This window comes from Protopterus annectens, chromosome 9.part0, assembly GCF_019279795.1.
Source record: "Protopterus annectens isolate FY-2018-M chromosome 9.part0, PAN1.0, whole genome shotgun sequence".
Lineage (NCBI taxonomy): Eukaryota > Metazoa > Chordata > Ceratodontiformes > Protopteridae > Protopterus > Protopterus annectens.
Window position 1 is genome coordinate 287741812 of NC_056743.1, and position 24410 is coordinate 287766221.

The 24410-nt window shown below is 42.7% G+C and overlaps 1 protein-coding gene across 2 annotated transcripts in view; it reads right to left on the reverse strand.

Annotated features, from left to right (window-relative positions):
* USH1C (USH1 protein network component harmonin) overlaps positions 1-24410 on the reverse strand; it is a 3114702-nt gene that overhangs the window by 2071488 nt on the left and 1018804 nt on the right. The gene's annotated exons all lie outside the window — the stretch shown is intronic.

The window sequence follows — 24410 nt, forward strand, 5'->3', positions numbered from 1 at the left end:
GCAGGAGCCAGACATTTTGTGAAAATTCTGGGAGCATTAGATAAGCCAAAGGGAAGTGGAGAGAACTGAAAGTGCAGAGATCCTGCCCTGAAACGTAGATATTTCCAGCATGATTCCCTGATTGAGATGTGGAGGTAGTCCTCTTTTAGGTCTAGGGTGGCTAGCCAAGCATTCTTGGAGAGCACAGGTAGTAGCTGGTGGGGGGGGGGGGGTGAGCATTTTGAATTTTGATATCACCAGGAAGGTGTTTAGAATGGATAGATCGAGTATGGGGCACCAAGTGCCCACTTTTCCGGGTACCAGCAAAAGTCTGGAGTACTGCAGGAACGTGCTCTATTGGACTCAGAGAGAGCAGGGAAAGAACTTGCTTTTTTGCCTCTGCCCATTGGTTTGGAGGAAGATCTGGTAACCCTTTTGGGGTTGGGAGAGTGTGAAAAGAAAATATGTATCCCTGGGACACTATGTTGAGGACCCAGTTGTCATTGGTAATGGTGGCCCAGGTGCTTGCGAGAAAGGAGAGTTTTCCTCCTAGGGGCAAGTGCAGGTGGGCAGAGGGAGGGGGTGGAAGTGGAGAGTCATTGTGAGTTCTTACCATGAGGGGGTGGCTTTGCACTCCCTGGTTTTGAAGTGGAACTCCAATGCTTTGATCTCTGCATTCCCTGTGGCTGCTGTCTAGGGGTTCGGCTTCCCCAGGGTCTGGGCTGAACTGACCTAGAGAGGGCAGGAAAGGACCAGTGCTTAGATGGCAATGCCTACTGAACCTGTGTGGCTGGACCTGTAGGAAATCCTTAACTGTCTGCATAGATTTAGCTTTTCCTTCCACCTTTTTTAAGACCTCCTCTGCCTTGGTGCCACATAAGTTGTCTTTGTGCAAGGGTGCATCCAATAATTTAAAATTGACATGGTCTGGCAAGGGCTGTTCCTTAACCCAAGTATGCCTTCTAAGGACAGAACTGGTGAATGTTGCCCTGCAAGAAGCTTCTAGGGCATCAAAAACCACAGTGTAAGGTGTGCTTAGTTACTTGACTTGCAGAAAGCATTAACTCTTGTAACTCTAGTTTCTGAAGAAAGCACACCACGATGTACAGGCTCCAAAACCTTCTTTTAATGTTGTACACAATAAAATAAACTGTTAAAATACAAACAGTGCATTGAATACAATCCACGTTAAGCGTTTTTAATAACTTGCATGCTAAAGTAACAACGGATTTGATGTTTGATGTAGACAGAACAAAATATGTCAATATTTTTAGTGAAGTTGACAAGCATTGCAATAGGGTGTTGGAAAGGAAAATTAAGAAAATGAATAGAGATTTGAATGAGTACAGGGAAGGGAGGGCATATCTCCCACCACCCAGGAGTACAAAAAGGTTGAACCAAGATGGGGTGTGTGAGAACAATTAAGTATTTGAAGTTACAAATGAACATATTTCAACCCCTTTTGGAGAAGACCCTTTGGAAAATATACACCCCCTTACCCAGGAGAAGCGACAAGTTGGCAGAAAAACAGAGGGCCAACCATCACTAGCAGTACAGAAATACATACAACATGGGGAGGGGAATGGAAACCCAAGGAGAGGAAATTACAAGAGAACATTCCACAAGAGCAATCACTGGAATTAATGGAAGTTCAGAGAGAAAGCAATGAGACTACACTGGGGACATATGCTGGTGTGGTTAACACTAAAGACAATTTCCACTTATTTAATTACACAGATTTAATTGCAGATGACACTTTTTTCCAGCTATTTACTAAGGGATTTCAATATGTCCCTACTAGACCTTTAAGAATAGTCAATTCAATTACAGAGTTAAAATTATTTGTGAGGAAGTTAAACCTGAAATGTTTATTTAAGGATGCCAAAGGAGAAAGCAAGAATTTGGTCAGGGAAAAGTACCTATAACCCCCCTTTAAATCCTACTTTGAAAGTGTTTGAGGAGTTGGTAGAAAATAAGATGAGGATGATTAATAACAGACCAACAGTCATGACCAACTTTTCCGACAGTGATAGAAAGGTGGTCAACATTTTAAGAAGTAGAGATTGTAGAGTAATGAAATCTGATAAGGGGGTTGGGGTTGTATTAATGGATGCCACTGACTACAAAACCAGTATGTTGGAAATTTTAAATGATGAAAGTAAACACAGTATAGTCTCTAGAAATGAGATTTTTATAGCCTATTCTAAAGTGGATTACTATATCAATGACCATTTTTTTCAGAACACTACAGACAAAGACCTTTTGGACTATTTAACAGTAACTAGACCAAAGACTCCAGTGGTTTTTGGAATTCCCAAAACCCAGAAAAATGTAGAGAAGCCGCCTTTTAGACCAATAGTTGCAGGAGTGGGCTCCAAACTTGAACCCCTGGCTAAATATATTGATAAAACCTTGAAAAGGTACATAACATCTTTAAAACATACTTCCAGGGATTCATGGGATTTCTTAAGTAAAGTTACTGATGACAAATATGAAGAGGATTTATGTATGGTAACTACTGATGTAATGTAATTATTCCCTAGTATCCCCTATTTGGAGGGGATAGATTGGTTTCAGGATATTTTGATTGAAGTAAATTATCTAAGCAATGAGCACAGGAACTTAATATTTGAATTCATGGAAATAATACTAAAAAATAACTATGTGCTTTGCTGAAGAATATTACAAACAAGAGAAAGGGGTGGCCATAGGGGCCTCATGTGCCCCCTTGTATGCAAATTTGGTCTTATACTATTGGGAGAGGAAATTTATTTTTGAAACTCCTTGGAATAAGAACATTTCTTTATATACCAGATTTTTAGATGATATCTGTCTTTTCTGGAAGGGCACGCAAACCCAGTTAGTCCAATTTTTGGAAGATATTGGGACTACAACTTCTTTTTTGAAATTTACCTGGCATACATCAGAAGACTTAATTAATTATCTAGATGTGACTATATAGAAGAACCTGGAAGAGAAGAAATTTCATTCCAAGATCTATCGAAAACCCACACACTCTAACTCATATTTACATTTTGAGAGTGAGCACCCCTATAATCAAAAGAAGGGTATTATATTAAGGGGCAATTGATCAGGGCATCAAGGATGTGCAATGAGAACTGGATTTTCTTGGGAGGAAATGAAAGTAATGAAGTAATGTTTTGTTAAGAGAGGTTACCCCGAAAATTTAGTCAACCAGCTAATGAGGGAAGTTAATAAAGGAATGAAGGAGAAATATGATCCAGTTTGAGGGAAAACTCCATTACAGACTAACCAGAAAGTAGACAATAAGAGTTCCCAGTATGAGGTGGCATTTACCCACACACACACACACACACGATTCACTCACAGGAAATTGAGAACATTATTAGGAAATATTGGAAATTATGAAACCAACAAAGTTATTACACCAACACCGACATTTATTAAGAAGAGAGACATGAACATAAAGGAGATGTTGGAAAAACAAGGCACTGAGAACACTGTAGTTAGAGCCCAAAAGATTGGGGGAACATATAGGTGTGGGTTCTGCCAACAATGCAACACCATTTTGGAACAAGAGAGTATTACTATTCCATCTAGAAAGTTTAAAATGAAGTTTAATGAACATTTTAATTGTAACAATAAAGGGGTTGTATTTATTAGTATTTGCCAAACATGTTACAGCTTTTATGTAGGCAGGACAGAGAGACCCTTGAAAAGACGAATATACCAGCATCTATATGAAATTTCCCAGAAGAAAGACACAAATGCTCTATACAGACATCAGAGACAGTGTATGGATTGTAGATTTAAGTTCTCCCTACTGGAACAAGTAAGACAGGATACTAGAGTTGGGTTGTGGGAAGCCTGCTTAGAATGCAAAGAACTTTACTGGCAGCTTAGACTGGATTCAACGAAAAAACCTGGTCTAAATGACCACGTAAGTATAACAGCGTCCTTAAATTGAGGGCAGCTAAGCTTTAGAAGGGCAAGAACAACATTTTAAAAAGTATATTTATTTTTATTTTGAAGGGTTTTAAATAGAATTGACCAGTTACAGCAACATATACATAAACACTGTTTTTAGTAGTGGCAAGATGATGAGGTTGCTATAAAGAACTTTGATTGATTTAAGCTAATTAATTATACATGAGGTTTAATTACTGGTTGACAATTTTATGAATTTGTATAAATGTGCCCAATAGTTTTTATTCCATGTTCTGATGAAGCATGGGATTGACCTAAGTGAAAACCCTTAACATGGATTGTATTCAGTGCACTGTTTGTATTTTAACAGTTTATTTTACTGTGTGCAACATTAAAAGAAGGTTTTGGAGCCTTTACATGGTGTTGTGCTTTTTACAGTTTTGGTTGGCTCTACTCTATTTTCTGCACAAGCAGGAAAGGATGATATTTTTTGTTTGAGGAGTTCCACGGTATGTTGCTGAAATTTTAGCATATGGAACTGACACTTTAGTGCTCTGATAGCAAGAGTAGCAGAGGCGTGTACTTTTTACCCCGTATGTTTAGTGCTCGGGAATCCCTATCTGAGGGGGTAGGATTCTTAGCAGAAGTTGTTTTAATTCCTTTAGGCCCTTGAGAAATAACCTCAGGGTCAGCAGTAGGAATTTTGAAAAGAAATTTGTATGAGTCAGGGACTCTGTAATATCTGTCAGGTTTTCTGGGACCAGGAGGGAGGGTATCAGGAGTCAAACTAGATTCCATGAAAACATCGTCCACAACATCCAGGACAGGAGGAATGGCCAGGGGTCTATGCTGTGGAAGATCTAAGAATTCTCAGTCTCTTTTTAGACTGAGGGCAGTCCTGACATTCCCATTGGAAATGCTCCCTTAAAGTATGAAGGGTTTCCCCAAAGGAAAAGTCCTTGGGTGGAGACGCTGAAGGAATGGATTTCTCTGCATTAGAATCCTCATAAGCTGACAGCGGTTGCATGTCTTCATATTCAGATGCATCAGTCATCAGATTCCTGTTCAGATACAACTACTGAGGACAGATTTTCTTTTGAAAGGGGTAGCTTGGCTTCCCCTGATCAGCATTATAAGGTCTTCTGCCATTTTAAGCATTTGAGACTTAGGCAAGGAAGCAGGTGTCCGAGACTGGGTCATCAGTTTCTTGGGCATGGTTCGTACCCTGGGCCTTAGAAACTCGGTAGTTTTAGAAAGAACGGTAGATGCGAAAGAAGTCAGTTTGTGTCGAGAATCGGTAGTGCGAAGTACTTCCTTGGAAACCGGTGCCTGCTCAGCAGCTCCGGACCCATCCAAGGTAGAGACAACCGCAGGATCCTAAGTCGAATTAGAGTTTTACGGCATACTGGACCGCGAAAGGGTCTCGGTAGCGGCCTGCGAATCCATAGAAGTGGGCATCAGGGGCTGTGAAAGCACCTCACCAAGGACCAGAGAATTGACGACTAGCTTAACGGAAGCATTGTCGGTAGGTTTGGACCTGTGCGGTCTGTCTCTGTCTTTACCCTTTTGAATTTTCAGAAGATCTGCTGTCAAGATAGCTTACCAAAGCCATATCGGAATTCAAGGACTGTGAGTGAAAATCTCTAGCTACAATAAGAGCCCAATGACTTATAGTTCTGGCACTGAATAGAGCACAAAAGCGACAGCAAGGGATGTCGTGGTCTGGGCCAAAGCAAGTGACGCAATAAGAATGAAAGTCTCGGTGTGGTATTTGCTTTCCACAGGCGAGACAATTGTTAACTTTTTCTGACATCAGGTAGAGCAAGAAAAAAGGATCCCCAACCAGGTACTTAGCTTTAGAAGACTTCAGCTTCAACTTGTAAGATGAATTTCAGGTAGCGGCCAACTGGCACTCATGCGAACTGCTTCTGCTTCGGGCTCCTCAGCAAGACAGACTGATGTAATGGCATTGGCTGCCTTATTTTATACTACTGATGACCTGACGTCAGTCCTGAAGCGACAGCAATTGACGCAGAAATACTAAGCCTCTGGTATTCGGGCTGGCAGAGGGTTACCCTGGCAGGGATAACCCAAATGTGATGACTGCAACAGTAAAACACGAAGAAAGTACAGTTGTGTACACATAACATAAATGTAGATGTTCAAGTGTATTCACTGTTGCAGTCATCACACTTGGGTTATCTGCCTGCAAGTAGCCCTCAGTCGGCCTGAATACCAGAGTCTTGGGATTTCCATGACATCAGGATGTCAGGGGTATTAAAACATGCAGCCGCCACCCGACACCATTACATTGGTTTTTCTTGCCCCAAATGTCAGGAGTCCCCAAAATAGTTAGCAATTACATGGTGTGGAACACCTTCAGTAAAAAGTAACCACCACTGCAATAAGATATGGCCAAAAAAGAGGATAAGTAGAAAGTATAGAAAAGTAAGGGGGCTGGAGGGGGGGTAACCAGAACTGCAACAGTGAATACACTCGAACATCTACATTTATGGTAAGTGTATACAACTGTACTATGTTCTTCGTGTTTCACTGTTGCAGTCATCACACTTGGGTTGATTCCCAAAGCTGAGGCAGGGTAGAGGCAGTCAAGAAGTATTAGGGCTGGCTAGCAGGCCTTGCAAGACTGCTGTAGCAAATCCAGCTCTGGATTTAGAAAAGATAGGCAAGTGGTAATGCTTGGTGAAGATGTGTACAGAACTCCAGGTTGCCGCTTCCAGGATGTCCCTGGAAGGGACTCCACTGAGAAATGCTGTAGAGGTTGAGGTAGCCCTAGTGGAATGGGTACTGATTCCCTGTGGGGTAGGTTTTCCATGGGGTTTGTAGCAGAAATGGATGCAGTGTGCTATCTATTTGGAGATGGTTTGCTTTGAAATGGCCTTGCCCTCTGCCCCTGTAGCAAAGCTGACTAGTAGCTGGTCAAATTTTCTGAAAGGTTTAGTCCTGTCAAGGTAGAACTTAAGCAGCCTGTGCACATCCAAAGAGTGCAGGATCCTTTCCCCTTTATTCTGAGGATTGGGGAAAAAGGTTGGTAAATGGATGGATTGGTTTAAAGCCACACTGGATACCACCTTGGGCATAAATGATGGATTAGTCCTGAGGGAAACTCTGTCCGCATGGAAGATAATGAAGGGTTCCACAGCCATAAGGACCTGCAACTCAGACACTCTTCTTGCTGAAGTAATGGCTAGAAGTAAGGATGTTTTCCATGAGAGGAATTTTAACTCTGCTGTAGCAGCAGGCTCAAAGGGGGAAGCCTGAGTTTCTCTAGTACAAAGTTAAGGTCCCAGGCTGGAGTGGGAGCTCTCCTCAGGGGTCTTAAGAGTGTTAGCTCCTCTTAAGAACTGTTTGACCAGAGGGTGAAAGAAGAGGGGTGGCTCAGTATTGTAATGAGCTGAGACGACAAAGGCATGAATCTTAATAGAAGAGAAAGATAGACCTTTGTGGAGCAGTTCTGCTAGATAATCTAGGATTTGAGGTAAGGTGGGCATGGTTGTGTTCTTTCCCTGAGACTGGCTCCAAGCACAGTATCTTTTCCACTTTTCTGAATAAGATTTCCTAGTACTAGGCTTCCTCCCTCAAGGATGACATCCAGCACCTGTTTGCTGAGGGTTGCTGGTGATGTATACATGGAATGAGCCAGGCTGCTAGGTTCAGGGTTTGCAGCTGAGGGTGCACAATCTGGCCTGCCTGCTGGGACAGCAGGAAAGGGGTCTGATGCAGGTGCCAGGGTGGCACTGCTGTCAGACTGCATAAAAGTGGGTACCAGTGCTGGCGTGTCCAGTCTGGTGCAATCAGGATTGTCCTTGGCATGTCCTGTTTGATCTTGAGTAGTACTTTCGAGAGGAGGGGCAGAGGGGGAAATGCATAGCTTGAGAGGTTTTCTCATGTAAAGGACAGGGCATCCACTTTCCATGCTTGGCTGTGGGGAGTTCTAGTACAAAATTTACTCAATTGATGGTTCTAGGGGGAAGCAAAGAGGTCAACCTCCGGTGTCCCCCACATGTGGATTAGAAGCTTAAATGAGATGGGTTCCAGTTTCCACTTGTGTGGGTCCATTAGATTTCTGCTTAAGTCATCTGCCAGTGAATTGTGTTTGCCTGGCAGGAACTGAGCTTGCAGGTGCACTTGATTGCTTGAGGCTGTGTTCCACAGGGCCATGGCTAACCTGCAGAGTGGGTAGGAATGAGTTCCAACCTGCTTGTTTATGTACCACATAACTGTGGTGTTGTCTGTTTTTATCAAGAGTTGACCACAAAAAAACGCACAGAGAGCAGGAACTAGTAGTCCGACCAGTAGTACCAAAGACACACTCCAAGGAAACTATCAATGAAAATGTATAATTTCACAAGTCCACCAAGTGGGTAAAAAATCACGTAGTTTATTCAGATCGTAAATTGCAACAACACGAACAAATTGTTGAAGGAAGAAAATACAGTTGTGCTGAACTTACGATAACATGAGATGTTTGATTGATCACTGTTGTACCTTAGCTATATGGATTAAATGTTGCCTAGCATTTAACAGCCAACCAGCTTCAAAAGCTTTAGAGCAGCTTCCAAGCTCCCAAACTTTCAAGCAGCACAAGCTGAGCTGACTAAAAGACAAGTTTGGGTGTGAGCTGAGCCTTGAAAGGACAATACTAGGAGCAACAAAAATAGCTATCCACACACTGTACAAAAACACACCAAAAAAAAAAAAAAGGGGGGGGGGTGTGGAGGGAGGGAGTAGTTACTGCGCCAGTGATCAATCGAGCATCTACTGTTATTGTAAGTTCAACTTATACAACTGTACAATGTTTAACATGCTGATCATTGCTGCCGTAGCTTTAGCTGTGTGGGTAGATTACCTAAACTAACTACATTTGGGAGGTTGAAGGGGATAGGTAGAACAGCCCCTGGAAAATGGTCTTAGCACAGCTCGATCTGGACATTGAAAAGGAATCGAGCTTATAGTAGTTTGCAAAAATATGTACAGAGGACTGAGTAGCACCTTTATGAATACTTCTAGAATCCAATCCTTTCCAAAAAACATATATGAAGCCAGTGCCCTGGCAGAGTTGCCCTTTACTCTGCCTGCAATAGCTTTGATATGGTGAGCATAACAAAAGTAACAGCCTTAGACAATCATTTAAAAATAGACTGTATTAACACAAGCTGTCCCTTCTTCTAACCTTTATAAGAAATGAAGAACTGTTCCGAATATTTGAAAGATTTAGTTCTGTAAGACAGTAGGTCCGTGGACATCCAAGGTATGCAGTATCCTTTCTCCCTTACTTTCAGATTCAGGAAAGAAAATGGGGAAATGGTTGGTTTAGCTTAAAGAAAACTTGAATACCACTTTAGGCATAAAAGAAGGATTAGTTCTCAAAGAAACCCTGTGTCTACAGAAAATGAAGTAGGGCTGACTCACCATAAGAGCTTGCAACTCGGACACCTTTCTTTCATATATCAGAGCAATCACTAAAACTGTTTTATATGTTAAGAACCTCAAGTCAGCCAAATTAACTACGTTAGATCTTTTAAATTTCTACTTAGCATTAAGCTGCAGCTTCCAGGCATCCGGCAGACAATGTGCTTGTCATTTACCCTAAAAGGCATCATGGTCATGATTTTTTATTTCCCACTTGGCTGAAAACGGCTGCTTCTGAAAGCAAAAAGCCTGTGTACAGCACAATCATCTCTCAAGCTTGCCCAGTAATTAAGAAGTACCCAATTTACTCTAAAAAGATCACGTTCATGAGGTGTTTTTTTTTCACACTTGGCTGAAAACGGCTGTCTCTGGAAACAAAAACCCCGTGTACAGCATGAACATCTCTCAAGACTGCCTAGTAATTAAGAAGTACCTAATGTATGTGTAGCCCCTGTACTACTGTATTGCCTTTGCTAGTTTTTTTTTTTCATCTTCTGCATTTGTGTAACTAGGGTTGTGGCATGCACACTTACTGGCTCGTGTACAGTTAAGGCTTCCAATCTCCTTATACCTTACAATCATTCTTGTTATCTCCTGCTTACATTTCTCTTTTTCTCTCTTAGCTGTTACCAATATCATACGTGCTCATAAACTGAGTTCCTAACAAAGTGCTCAGCTTATCATGATTAGATAACACCTCTGGCACTGACCTGGGACTAGGCACTGACAAAAGGAGTCTATTTTCGACTGCTCAGTCTACCTTTTGGCTCACCCCACTCCATTTGCCCTCACTATACTCAGGTTCACTCCACTCTCCTACCCTGCCCCCAAATTCCACCGCCCCCACTACTCCTACACTTATACTTACATAAGCTCCACCCTTATCTTCCCTGCCCCAGTAACAATCTCCATCCACTCTTCCAGTTAACCAATCACTACTGCAACAATCACAGCTACTACTCACTCATCACTCCCACACTATAGACACCTACATACTCCATCCCATATACTCCACACAGTAAGTAGTTCACTCCATACTACCTCTCAAACATGCAAGACTACCTCACAATAATACTCTTGGCCACAATGACCTCCATATTATTAATATTTACACACTGAACATCAATTCCACAACTTAACCCTAAAATAGTTACCTCACTGATACATATTCTTCCTACTTCCAAATACACCACTGCAGATCCCAGAATATCCCCCCTCAACTGTTTCTATACAACGTACATTATTACTTAGTCTCTAGACTCCTGAATTCTGCACACAGCACACCCTGTCTCGTACCTGTTACATCCACCCCCTCCAAAAATCTAGACAACATATATTCCTATCTAGTCTCTCTACTGTTACAATGCGCAGACATCCACCTTAACCCTGGCCCTACCACTAATCAGAACTAAAATACACCCACTAAAAAATTAAACTTTATGACCCATAACATCAGAAGCCTAGGCAGCAAAATATACCCCCTTCATGCCTGGACAGATCAGTACATAACTGACATACTAGCACTTACTGAAACCTGGCTAAAGCCTAACATACCTGACTCTGAATTCCCACCTCCCAACTACAGCATACTCAGGCCTGATAGAACCCATAAAAAAGGTGGAGCCATAGCATTACTCTATCCTGACAACTTTAATATCAAGAACCCATAAGAAAGGTGGAAGCACAGCATTACTCTATCATGGCAGCTTTAATATCACACCATACATAAATAATACCCCTACTTTTTCCTCAGCAGAATTGCTGATATCCTTCGTAAACCTTAATAATACAGACAACCTGCATAATTGTTCTCTACATTCTCTCAGGTCATAGCATTCCTATTCTAGAAGGCATACTCTCCTAGACCACCCAAACATTTCAGCATGAAACTATAATTTTAGGAGACATTAACACAGACTGGCAAACTATCACATCCCAAATATCCTCCAAAAGCATCAACCCATATGGTTTCTCTCAACTAATCTCCTGCCCTACTAGGTACAACAAACACTACACTCAATCTACCTTAGACTGGATTCTGGTATCACAACCGTCTAACTTCACCAATGCTGGTACATATCCATACTCCCATGGTGACCACTTGTTTTTTGCCATTCGAGTAAACACACACTTTCCAAAAATTCACACCATAAAATCGTTTTTTTTTTTTTTTAATCTTACTAACTTTTCTAAAGACAGGTTTAATGACCTGCTACACAAAACAAACTGGTCACCACTAAAGGTAATGCCACTAGACTATTAAAGAGGCAGTACACTACTTTAATAACTGTTTCCTAAAACTACTAGATAACTTAGCTCCAGTTTGCACCCCAAGAATCAAAAACAATCCCATGCCCTGGCTAACTAAGGAAAGTAAATACATAATGAAAAAAGGGATGCAGTTTAGAATCTATGGAAACAAAGTAATAAAGAACAAGAACTAATTTCTTTCAAGCAACTACAAAACTAAGCAAAAAAAAAAAAAAAAACAAGTTAACAAAGATAAACAGCTATACTATAGTCACCTTACAGCATAAATATAAAGCCAATCCAAAAGAATTCTGGTCTGCTATCACAACTCTACTCCACCTTGTAACAAAAAAGAATCCAAGATTTCACTCAATGCCTCTTCCTCCCAATTGAAGATTTTAATATCTGCTTCATAAAATCAATAAAAAAGAAGTTATATACATACCATACTGTTCCATGTTAGTTGTCTTCATCTCACCTTCTTTCTTGCTGGTTGGGATCGGAGCGGATCCTTGGCTCCGATTCGGCCATCTTCAATAGCTCGACAGCTGTTTACTGGCTCAAGGCTATCCCTTATCCCATAATGCCTAGCGATAGCTACCCAGATCTCGTCTGAAATAGCTAACTCCAGACATATGAGAATAAACCAGTCAAAAGAACTGGTTGACTTATACCTCCACATTCTCTAAATCAAATAGAGGAAAACAAAAGAACACTCAGCCAGTGAAAAAGGAACTCCTCTCGGTCCACCAGGACAGAGGGATGGAGGGTGGGACGCAAGAAAGAAGGCGAGATGAAGACAACTAACATGGAACGTTATGGTAGGTACATAACTTCTTTATGTTAAGTTGTCTATTTCGCCTTCATTCTTGCTGGTTGGGACAGCGTCCCTAGCACCTAACATCCTGGGTGGCTCAGTGGAATAGACTCTTCAGAACAGTGGAACCAAAGTCAGCTCTGTTCCGGGAGACCATATCCAGCTTGTAATGAGAAATAAAGGTATGAGGGTTTGCCCACATGGCAGCTGCACAGATAGAATCCATGGGCAACCTAGACTGAAAGGCTACAGAGGTGGCCAAGGTCCTAGTAGAATGACCTTTCGGTTTAATTGATAACTCCTTGTTCCTTAACTAATAAATTAAAGTAATAGCGTGGGACAACCATCTAGACAAGGTCACCTTAGATACTGGGAGACCTTGTTTGTTTAAGGCATAAGAAAGGAATAATTGGTCTGACTTTCTTATTTCTTTAGTTCTGTGCAGGTAAAAATGCAATTGTCTATGAATGTCCAATTGGTGGAGTTTGTACTCTGCCTTGTTGCTATGATTTGGGAAAAACACAGGGAGATCTATAGATTGATTTAAATTATTTTCTGAGCAGACTTTAGGAAGAAACGAAGGATTAGTCCTCAGAGCAACTCTGTCCTTATGAAACACCAGGTAGGGAGGACGAACACATAGTGCCTGAAGTTTTGAGACATGCCTAGCTGAAGTGATAGCTACCAGAAAGAGTGTCTTACAAAATAGAAACTTGATGGAGCAGGATGCTGCTAGTTCAAAAGGGGGCAGAATTAAGGAAGTTAGGACTAAATTAAGGTCCCAAGGAGGAGGGGATCTCTCACTGGAGGCCTAAGAAGAGATGTCCCTTTCAAAAAAGCTTTACAGAGCTTAAGAGACATAATGTTAGAATTTGACAAACCAACATGAAAATTAGAAATGTCTGCTAATTGTACCCTAATCGTAGCAGAAGAGGACCCGGAGTGAAACAGTTGTGCTAGGAATTCCAGAATTTTGTGTACTGGGGCTGAGAAGGGATCCACATTCCTAGTCTCTGCCCAACAAGAAAAACGTTTCCATTTGCTAGCATAAGTTTTTCTCATTGTAGACTTATGAGAGGAGACGATAATCTCACGGACTGCTGGGGAGATGCTAGGAAGCCTGGCTAAGGTTGGAAGTGGAGCAACCAAGCTGTGAGCTGGAGAGTTTGGAGGGATTGATGCAACCCGCCTGATTGATGAACCAGGAGGTCTGGAATTGGGTCCAGAGTCCAATGCTGATCGAGAAGGTAATGGTGCAGGAACGGGAACCATATCTGTCGAGGCCAGTAGGGGGCAATGAGGATCATTTTGCAACCCAACGATATTGCTTTCTGCATGAGTTTCGGTATCAGGGGAAATGGAGGAAAGGCATAAAGAAGTCCCTGAGGCCAATTGTGGACTACAGCATCTCTGGGTATGTGACCTGGAAGTGGAAGAAGGGAGAGGTAGTTGCTGCATTTGCTGTTGAAGGGGAGTGGCAAAAAGATCGCAGCAAGGCTGTCCCCATTTGCGGAAAATAAGATTCGCAACTTCCTGATTCAGAGACCACTAGTGAGGCATGAAGATAGCTCTGCTGAGCCTGTCCGCTATGATGTTGGATCTCCCAGAGATGTGCGTCGCAATCAGAAAATGTTGGGAGGAAATCGCCCACTGCCAAAGTCTGAGTGCTTCTCGACACAGGGGGTAGGATCTGGTTCCGCCCTGCTTGTTGATGTACCACACCACTGACATGTTGTCTGTTTGAATTGCGATGGTCCCGGAAGGAAGAGAGTCTTGAAGAGCTTGCAACAGTAGAAGCATGGCTCTCATTTCTAGGACATTTATGTGCAGATGGTACTCGTGAGGTTGCCAAGTGGCTTGGACTGTCCTGCCCAGATAATGCCCCCCCCCCACCCTATCAGGGAGGCATCTGTTGTCACTGTGGTTACCGGAGGGGGTTGTATGAAAGGTCTGCCCTGAGTAACTAGTGGGGGGACCATCCACCAAGAAAGATGTCTTTTGCATGCCTCTGTGATCAGGATCATGTGAGTCATGGGTAGCTCTTGTAAAGACCACTGCGTGAACAGAAGCCACTGAAGAATTCTCATATGAAAGCGTGCTAGTGGAATTAGAAGAATGTCAGCTGCCACGGAGCCCAGAATTTGAAGGACGTACCTGACTTGGATCCTTTTGCTCTGCATTAGAATTTGTACTTGTTGACGAATTGCGGACACTCTTTCTAGTGGTAACTTTGCGAACATCTCCCTTGTGTCTAAGTCTGCTCCTATGTAAGTGATAGATTGACAGAGCAACAAGACAGATATTTCGAAATTTATTGTAATGCCTAGCTGGGTGCAGATTGTGATTGTACAATCCCTCGCTTGTAGGAGTTGATGCCTGGTGGTAGCAGTGAGGAGCCAATCGTCTAGATATGGAAACACCTGGAATCCTTGACGTCTCAGGTGAGCCGTGACCACTGCCATACATTTATTGAACACCCTGGGGGCTGTGGTGAGACCAAAGGGCAGAGCTCTGAACTGGTAATGACTGGTCCCCACCCAGAAGCGAAGATATCTCCTGGAGCGCCTGTCCATCTTGATATGGTAGTATGCATCCTGAAGATCTATCAAGCACATCCAATTGTCCTGACCCAGAAAGGGTAGAATGGACTGTAGCGTGACCATCTGAAACGTTGTTCTTTGTACAGACCTGTTTAGTCTGCTGAGATCCAGAATTGGTCTCCAGTCACCTGTCTTTTTTGGTACCAAAAAGAACCTTGAGTAAGTTCTGGATCCATGCTGGTCTGCAGGGACTTCCTGGATGGCTCTTTTTTCTAGCAGTTTTGAAACTTCTATTACTGCTTCCTCCTTCAGATTGGGTGGAACATCTGGAAGATTTTCTTTGACGGTAAAGGGGGTTGATGGAAGGGGATTTTGTAACTTCCGGATATAATGGACCATACCCATCTGTCTTTTGTTAAATTTTGCCAGGCTTTTGGGTACAGTGAAAGTCTTCCCCCGACTGCCTCCAGAGGTGAGCAGCCAGGCAACCCTTCAGGGATGCTGGAAGGGCTTATCAGAGAAAGATTCTCTGTTGCCCTGGTTCTGCAGACCCCCTCTGCCACGAGGGCGGCGTCTATTATTACTGTTTCCCCCTCTGCCTCTGGAGGAAAAATCACTACATGTGTCAGGCAAGGCTCCCCAAGATTTACGGAACCACATCTTACCACTCTTCTGACCCTTGGGGTAAGGTCTAGAGGGAGTGGAAAAATGGACTCCCATGGCAGAGAGAGTCTTGCCTTCTTATTCACACCTAGTCAACGTGTCTTTCACCTGTGGCCCAAAGAGAAAGGAGCCATCAAAGGGGGTATTGGTGAAGGACGCTCGAAAGGGTTCCGCAAAGTTACACAACCGCATCCACGCATGCCTCCTAAGGGCCACACCTGTGCCCGCGGCTCTACTCACCCCATCGGCTGCAGAGGAAATGAGCTTCATGGAGGAGTTAACTACAGAATTAAGCATCACTAGCTGGGAAGCTACTTTGGCTTGTGCTCCCTCAGCTGTAGGATCTTGAAGGATATCTCCAAGCTCTTTAAGGAGATCCCTTTGAAGTCGAGTAAAATGCCATAGGTAGTTCAGTGACCTCATGGAGAAGGTCGCTGAAGCAAACATTCACTTCCGTACCTGTCCATCGTCCTAGACTCCTTGTTAGGGGGATGAACAGATGAAGAGGTCTCTGCTCTTTTTTGGTGGCTGCTGCTACCACCATGGCATCAACAGGCACACCTTTAGAAAGGAATTGCTTATCCTGGGGAGCTGTAATAAATTTACCAGGTCTCCTCAGAGTTGGTTCCACCATGTCTGGAGCTGACCAAGCCTTTTGAGCCACTACTGACATAAGTGGATCGAAAGGCGGAGAAACCCAGGAGGTGGAAGGTTGGGAACCGAAAGCATCCAGGAATACAGACTTATCCTCAGTAGGGGCTAGGGAATTCCAGTTCCCCCTCTGCCTAAGCATTTCCAGGATGTCTGAGAAGAAAACCTCTTCAGAGGGGGATCTCGGGGACCCTTCCGATTCATCTAAGTCTGTATCAGAAGTGACAGACTCAGGGAAGTCGATGTGCTTTCTCTTGCACTTCTTCTGAGGGGGCTCCTCTGAGTGATCAGGGGAGGCCTCGGAAGAAGAGGAAACACCCAATGGGGTGTCCTGCAGCATCAGTTCCCTACGCTTGGGGTCTGGAGGAGGAGCAGAGGTTGGCACAGGCACTATGAGGGACAGAGCCAGTGGGGCTGGTAGTGGAGCTGACTCATGGGACAACACACTCCACATGACCTCAAAGACGTCCTTGCCATGAGGCAGAGAAATCTCCGGTTCCGAAGAAATAGGAATCTTTCTCTGTGCCGAGGGGGACGGCTCTGAGACCGATGTTAGAGCAGAGCTCACCTGCGCCGATGCTCCGAGAGGAAGAACGGGGTCGGACAAGGGTACGATGCCACTCGCCCCCTCGGAGCCGATGAGGGAGCCCCGGCACCCAGATCAAACGATGGAAGATACCACCGAGGTAAGCGGAACAGACATCGGAACCAAAGGAGATATGGTTATTGGAGCCGACGGTTCCACTACCCGAAACCCAATGAACTCCGGCTCCGAACTCATTGGAGTCAGAGGAGGAACATCAAGAGAAGTGGACGGAGCTGATGCCTTTTGAGGAGGGCTGGACAATAATTTAGCTAGTGCCTGCGACTTTAGCAACCTACTGACTCTCTACACATCGTGATCTGACAGTCTAGAGGATCGAGAGGAATGAGAGGATCAGTGGCTATGCTCACTTTGAAGTAATGGAGACCGAGGAGCCGAATGCACCGACTCTAAGGAGGGGTACCTCAGCCTCTTGTGGCTCCGTGATGGCTCCGAAGCATCCTTTGGAGCCGATGGGGAGGTTGTCTTGTTGGTGCCAGCCAGAACCGATATTGAAGATAACTCCTGCACAGAAGTCGGCTCCAAGAGTGGAGCCAATGGCTTAGTGGATTTTGGGGATTTCACTGGCTGTGAACTCTTTGCCGGTGAATCCTGGGGTTTTAACAGACCCCTAAGAAACAGTTTATTCTTACGCTCCTGTAGGACTCTTGGACTAAAAGCATGGCAAACAGAACAAGAGTCCTGCAGGTGAACAGTGCCTAAACAGTAGACGCAACTATTGTGCGCATCTGTCAGAGACATTTTCTGACAGCATGAGTCACACTTCTTGAATCCAGAAACCTTAGCTTCCTTAGATATGCTGTACCAAAAAAAAAAAAAAAAGGAAGACTAACTAAGTAAATACAGACAAGAACAGTACTAAACTAGACACAAAACACACTAGTACTATCTAAAACTATGAAGGAAATCTAAGATATAATACAGTTAAAAGTTTTTTTTTTTTTTTTTTTTTTTTTTTTACAATAAGGGAAAAAGAAATGAGAGCCTGTAAGTTAAACAGCTAACCTAGGGATGGGGGAGGGGCGAGGAGAACTCTGTAACTTAAACGAGTTTTACAAAAAAGGAGAGACACTATAGAAAAAATAACTACAACATGTATCACTAACTCTAAATAAAAAAGATACTAGGAAAATTAAAATTTTAGAGGAAAGTTTACACAAAAAAGTTAAATATACGAGCCTGAGCAAGAAAAACGACACCCTCGCAGCTGAAGTGGCAAATGAGATCTGGGTAGCTATCGCTAGGCATTATGGGATAAGGGGTAGCATCAAGCCAGTAAACAGCTCTCAAGCTATTGAAGATGGCCAAGTTGGAGCCGAGGATCGGCTCCGATCCCAACCAGCAAGAACGAAGGCGAGATAGACAACTTAACATCTGATCTTATCACTAAAACAACTAATACTTGCCTCTCCTCCTCTTTATCTACCCCTAATACTCCCCCATTCACCTGGCCCAGACCGTCTTTACCCTAAATGCACAGAATCTCCTTCTGAGAACCACCCCACTTTCTCCCTTCAGCCAACACCTACGAGGCTCATAAATAGATTACTGCACAAACTCAAACCCTGCTCTACCCTTTGCTGACAACCTCTTTCCTACATTCCTAAAATTAGCAGATAATGCCATAGTATACCCAGTCAGCATCTTATCACTCGATCCATACCAGAGTCCAAAGTACCCAACATCTGGAAAAAGTCACATATAATCCCCATTCACAAAGGGGGTAACTCCACTGAACTTAAAAACTTTTGACTTACAGCCATACTTTCTCCCATCTCAAAAATACTGGAAAAATGTATTCATCTTCAACTCATGAAATAATTACAGCATAACAACCTCGTTACAAATACACAACATGGCTTTCGTCCCACCCACAGCACAACTATGCCCCCCCGCAGCCTTCACTGATTATGTAAACAGAGCTAGAGACAAAGGCTGCTAAGTATCTGCTCTGTTTCTTGACCTCTCAAAAGCATTCGATACTGTGTCACACTATTTACTCTTCCACAAGTTCTCTAAACTAGGAGTTAACCCACCCACACTAAACTGGTTCCACACTTATTTCCATAATTGAAAACAAGCTGTGAAATGGTCAAATGTTATATCTCCCCTTTTCTAGCAAATCCCACTGGAGTCTCTCACGGATTCATAGTAGGACCCTTACTTTTTAATATTTTTACTAATAACCTACATACTGCATTCACTACTGGAACACTCATACAATATGCTGATGATTCCACAATAATCTGTACCCCTCCACACTACCCCATCTTCTCTCCAATATGCAACAAACTTTTACTGCTGTTGAATCAAGGCTAACTTCCCAGCTATTCCTCAACCCAAAAAAAGTAAGTCGCTTCTTTTTCAGACAAAGAACTGTATGTACTACTAATCTAATATACTTCTCTATAATAACATCACCACTGAAATTGTCCATTACATCAACTTACTAGGTATCGTCATAGATGATCACCTACAGTTTGATCTCCACATTCAGCAAAACAAAGAAAATCCAACAGAAACTTGGCACAGTATACAGAAGCAAACACACCCTAACCTCCAAAACCATCCTCACTAAAATTTTCCTTCTTCCTTCCCTGCTTTATGTCGCACCAATACTTATCAAGCTACAGAGCTCTTCTAGATCCAAAATGGAACGGTGCTATAATAAAGTGGCCAAGTTTGCCACCATCTCAGAAACTAGAACCCACCACTGGTTGTCACTAAAAAAACTAAACTGGCTAGAATTCCCAAACTACATACTATATACCAAACTACTAACACTCCACAACACACCTCTGTGGCTCTGCTCGACAGTGGTACAGGAAAATAATTTTCTTGGGTGGCAAAAGTCAGGGTACCTTTTTGGCTGGGCTTGTATAGGCCCCAGGGCCAATAGCCTTGTACCTACCTATGAACCTATGGTCTACAAACCCCATAGCCTGCCCAGTACTAAACATCATCAAGCTTTACAACCCAAACAGAACACACTTAGGTGTACAGATAAAAAGAGCTTCTCTCTATATCTAAACCCTTTAAGACAGAAGAACAAAGCCTCTATTCCCACTATGTTGCAAAAGCATGAAAGTTTATTCCACTTACTGTGAGAACCACTACTAATCTACTTGCTTTTAAAACTGTACTGAAACAAAACATGATCATCTCCTGGCTGTGCCCTTGCTCTGATCCAGGCTAATCTTTTTTCCAGATTAGACCTGACTGAAACTCTCTCTCTCTCTCTCCATCTGTACTTCATAACTCTGTATCATCTACTTGTATATCTTGTAATATAATGACTAGTTACCATCTGCCTCATAACAATGTACCTGCTTACTTGGAACTTGTGCATTTTTTATGTTATCTGTATAAACTTTGTACATCTCTGTATGTAACTGGAGCATTTCTCCCTGGGCCTCCACTGAAAATGTTTTCTTTTCTGACCCAGTTTGTTATCCTAGTAAACAAATGTCAAATAAATAACTAGATAAGACCCCCATGGAGGGGGTCACCAGTTTTCTTGGAAGGTCTCTTATGCAACCCCCTTCCAAGAACATTTTTAAATGTGGCTGCATTGAAAGAATCTTGACAGAAGAATAAGAAAGGCCAAAGGATAGTAACTCTGACAAATATTGCATAACCAAAGAGCAATTAGCCCTGAATGGGTGCTAGTTATGTTACTGGCACCAACTAGAAAACCTTTTCCTTTTGCTAATATTTGATTTTGTAGTGGCAGGCTTTCTTGCCTCCATTAGTACCTGTTGTGCATCTTCAGTTAATAGGTTCTTGAAAGGAACTAGTACCTTATCATCCAGGCAGTCAACTGAAGATGACTGATGAGTATATTAAACATCCCTTTCCTTGTGTAAGTAGATCAAGTCTGTGAGGAAACTTGTGGTAAATGCCCCCGGCCATTTCCAAAGAAGTGAAAACCATTGTTGCCTGGGCCAGAATGGAGTCACCACAATGATCTAGGGGAATTCCTTCTGAATCTTCACAAGTGCCTGGACATTAGTGGAAACGGGAATCTTCCAGGCTTTCTTGCATGGAGTCCTGGAACAGAATTTTGCCAGTTGATTATTCAGAAAGTAGGCAAAGAAGTCTAACTTAATGAACTTCCCACAGATAGATCAAATCTCAGAAGACACCCCCCCTCCCTCATGTAATTTCCATTCATGAGGATTATGCTATGGTCCTGTTCAGCTTGTCTGCCACACAATTTTACTCTGACAGAATACAGGATGACTGCAGAGTGAGTGTGACATCTGGCTAATATCCCACCAGCCTGCCACTAATAGACGTGATGTTCCCCACTTAAAATCCGGGTCAGTAATTAAAGTGGAAGAAGAGGTAACAGGCTGTGATGTGGCATCATTTTGAATCTGGACACCATCACAAACATGTCATAACAACTTTTAAGACATTATCCTGACAATTCAAAATTCTACAAATCAAAGTTTCATTAGTATTCACTTTTTTCCCCATACCTATATTAATAATTTTCCCATCTTTATTATAAAGAGTAGGTTTGGAAATAACTAAGTGCATAGCAGCAGTGGGATCAACTAAAGCTATACCTGCTGGGTCACATTTGGAAATAGTGCATAACAATTTAAAAGATTGAGGGGCTTTATAAATCCTATCTACTGTTTTAAGGACAGTCAGATGACTATCAGGAAAATTGCAGGCAGTAACACACACATTCTGTAAAGCAGAGAGAACAGAAAGAATGGATATGGGTTCTAGAAATCTTTCTGTAACAACATACAGTATCTTCTGAGGGACTGAGAAACCTCAGTTTTCTCCCACTGAAAACACTGGTACATTCTAGTAATAATCTCAAAGAAAGAGAAACCCGGATAGGGAGACTTAGAAACTGAACTCTCCTCTGAGTCTCAATCAGAAATCTGAGGAAAAATCCCTGTATCTGTTCCTGCATATTCTTGTTCAGATTCAGAATCTTCAATCTCTTCAGAAAAAGATAAATTCCCTTCTTTAACAGGATCAATAGCCTGAATTAGACCCTGAGCCAGATCCAGTAAATTACTCCTTTCCAAACTGAAGAGGAGTAGATACATGTTTGGTTTTCTGTTTCTTTTTGACTAGAAAATGGGTCCAACTGTATTATTAATGACAGCAGCTGCTTCCCAGGTGAGTGGCACAGCATACTGATGCAAAAGGGGAACCTTCCTTGTTCCCTCTCCCAGGACCGACAAGAGTGGATCTCCCTTACCCAAAGAGGGGACTCTACCAGCAGCAGACGACTAGCTAACCCCTGGTCCATAGTCGCTGTATGTGCTACAACAGACGGATATGTGGCAACATATGAGTGGTCTGAGATGCAACAAATGGCCACAGCGGAGTTACCTACCTGCAGCTATGGCAAATTGCTAGCCTGATGTAGTGGAAAAAGTAGTTTGCTTAACTTTTTACTTTTGTGACTAGAAGAAAGACCATCCACGGGATTGGTTGTCTGGTCCAAGGTCAATCTGAAAATGGTGCATCTTTCCCAGGGAAGACAAGCAGCAATTGTCGGTAAACACAAGTTACTTTGTGACAAAAAAAGAAAAGTAAAAAGCACTTTAAAACACCATGCCAGCTCCCCAAAAGAAAACTATCCACAACTTCTCCACAAAAATGTTTTTACTTACCTTACACTACTTTTAAACTAACAGAAACAAATGTACTCCATTTAAAAGTATGTTACAGTCTCCAGACACTCTATTAAAACACAATACTCATAACTTTAAAATAACTTTTCTGAAGGGGAAAGTAATAAAATGTCAAAAAAATTAAGAAAATGGAAGTTTTTCCCCAAAGAGAACTTATCTGCCCAGCAAAGGAAAGCACAAGCCGACTATCGATCCTCAAAAACCTCAGAGGAGTGTACTCCTCAGTGGCAATAAAACTCTGAAAGACTCCAACCCAAACTTGTCTTTTATCAGCTCACCTCAAGCTGCTTGACAGTTTGAGCATGTGGAAGGTGCCCTGAAGCTTTGGAAGCTAGCCAGCTGTTATATCCTTGGCAGGATATAACCCATATAGCTAAGGTTACTGCAGCAATGATCAATATGATGAACATCATACAAACTCCTCAAAGGGAATGTTCATCATTTTTGCTTAAATTACAACTACTTATGCAGATGGTCATCTACGCAAACCCTTTTTTTTTCCTTGTCACCACTTTCAGATTCCTTTCCAGTCATTAAACTTCTGTCTCAAAACCACCTCAGCATAAAGCAAGCAGATTTCTTCTAACTAGGCTTTTACAACATGCTGCTGCATGCAGTTTGGTATAACTTGAACAGTTCTGAAGACACAACTCCATACAGATTGAAGTATTCCAGAGACAGTATATGGATCATTCTAATAAATCAAAAGAGTAATATCTTCCGAAAAAGTAAATATCTTAAAAATGACGGGCACCAATTGAGGGTAGAAAATTTTAAGAAAATGGGCAGCAGATGCACAAAACAGAGTCATAAAGGTGGTGTGAACAGAAAAGGAGCAAGAGTTCTACAATGCATGGTACATGAATAAAGTACAGTTGCGTACCTACCATAAATGTAGATGTTCGAGTCTATTCACTGTTGCAGTCATTACTCTTGGGTTATCCTGCTGGCAGGCTACCCGCAGTTGGCCAGAATCCCAAAGTCTAGGTCCAGCATCGGTTGCTGTTGCCTCCTCCCTGACGTCAGTGCGCCAGGGGTATAAAAGATGCAGCAGATGCCATTTTCTTCAGTTTTTCTTGCCCCAGATGTCAGGTGCCCCCAAAAAGGTAGGCTAAGAAATTATGCCAATAATTATGCATGCAGTAAAATAAGAAGTTATGTACTCACCATAACGTTCCATCTGAGTAGGAAACTTCATTTGTCTGCAACCTTTGGGTATCGGATCCAATATCGGATCCGAGCCGGCAACTTGTTTCACAGCTATCAGATCCGAGCTCTTAGCTCCTCCCCTTACCCATAATCCCCTGCCAACCCTGACTGACCTCAGATCAAGTTTGCCCTCATACAAGCAGCTAAAAAGGTTAAATACGTCCCGTAGGGAACTAGAAGAAGGACATCCAGGGACTAAAACTTCTGAAGGTCAGGGGGAAGGAGGGGGGGATGGTTGCAGACAAATGAAGTTTCCTACTCAGATGGAACGTTATGGTGAGTACATAACTTCTTAATCTGAAGAAGGTACTTCATTTGTCAGCAACCTTTGGGACAGAGTCCCCAGCTACCTGGATCCTGGGCGGCCATCATGGAAGGATATTCCGGAGCACTGCGGAGCCAAAAGATGCTCTCCCTCTGGAGATAACGTCCAGCTTATAATGGTTGATAAAGGTATGAGATGAGGCCCAAGTGGCTGCGGAGCAAATATCATCTAAAGACACTCTAGACCTAAAGGCAGCGGAGGTAAATATAGAGCGAGTAGAGTGTGCACGAATTCCCTGAGGTGCGGGCCTCCCAGAACTTTCATAGGCCGATAGAATACACTGTGAGATCCATCATGATAAAGTGACCTTAGAGACATGTTTACCTAAGTTAAATTTGGCAAAGGAGATGAACAACTGGTC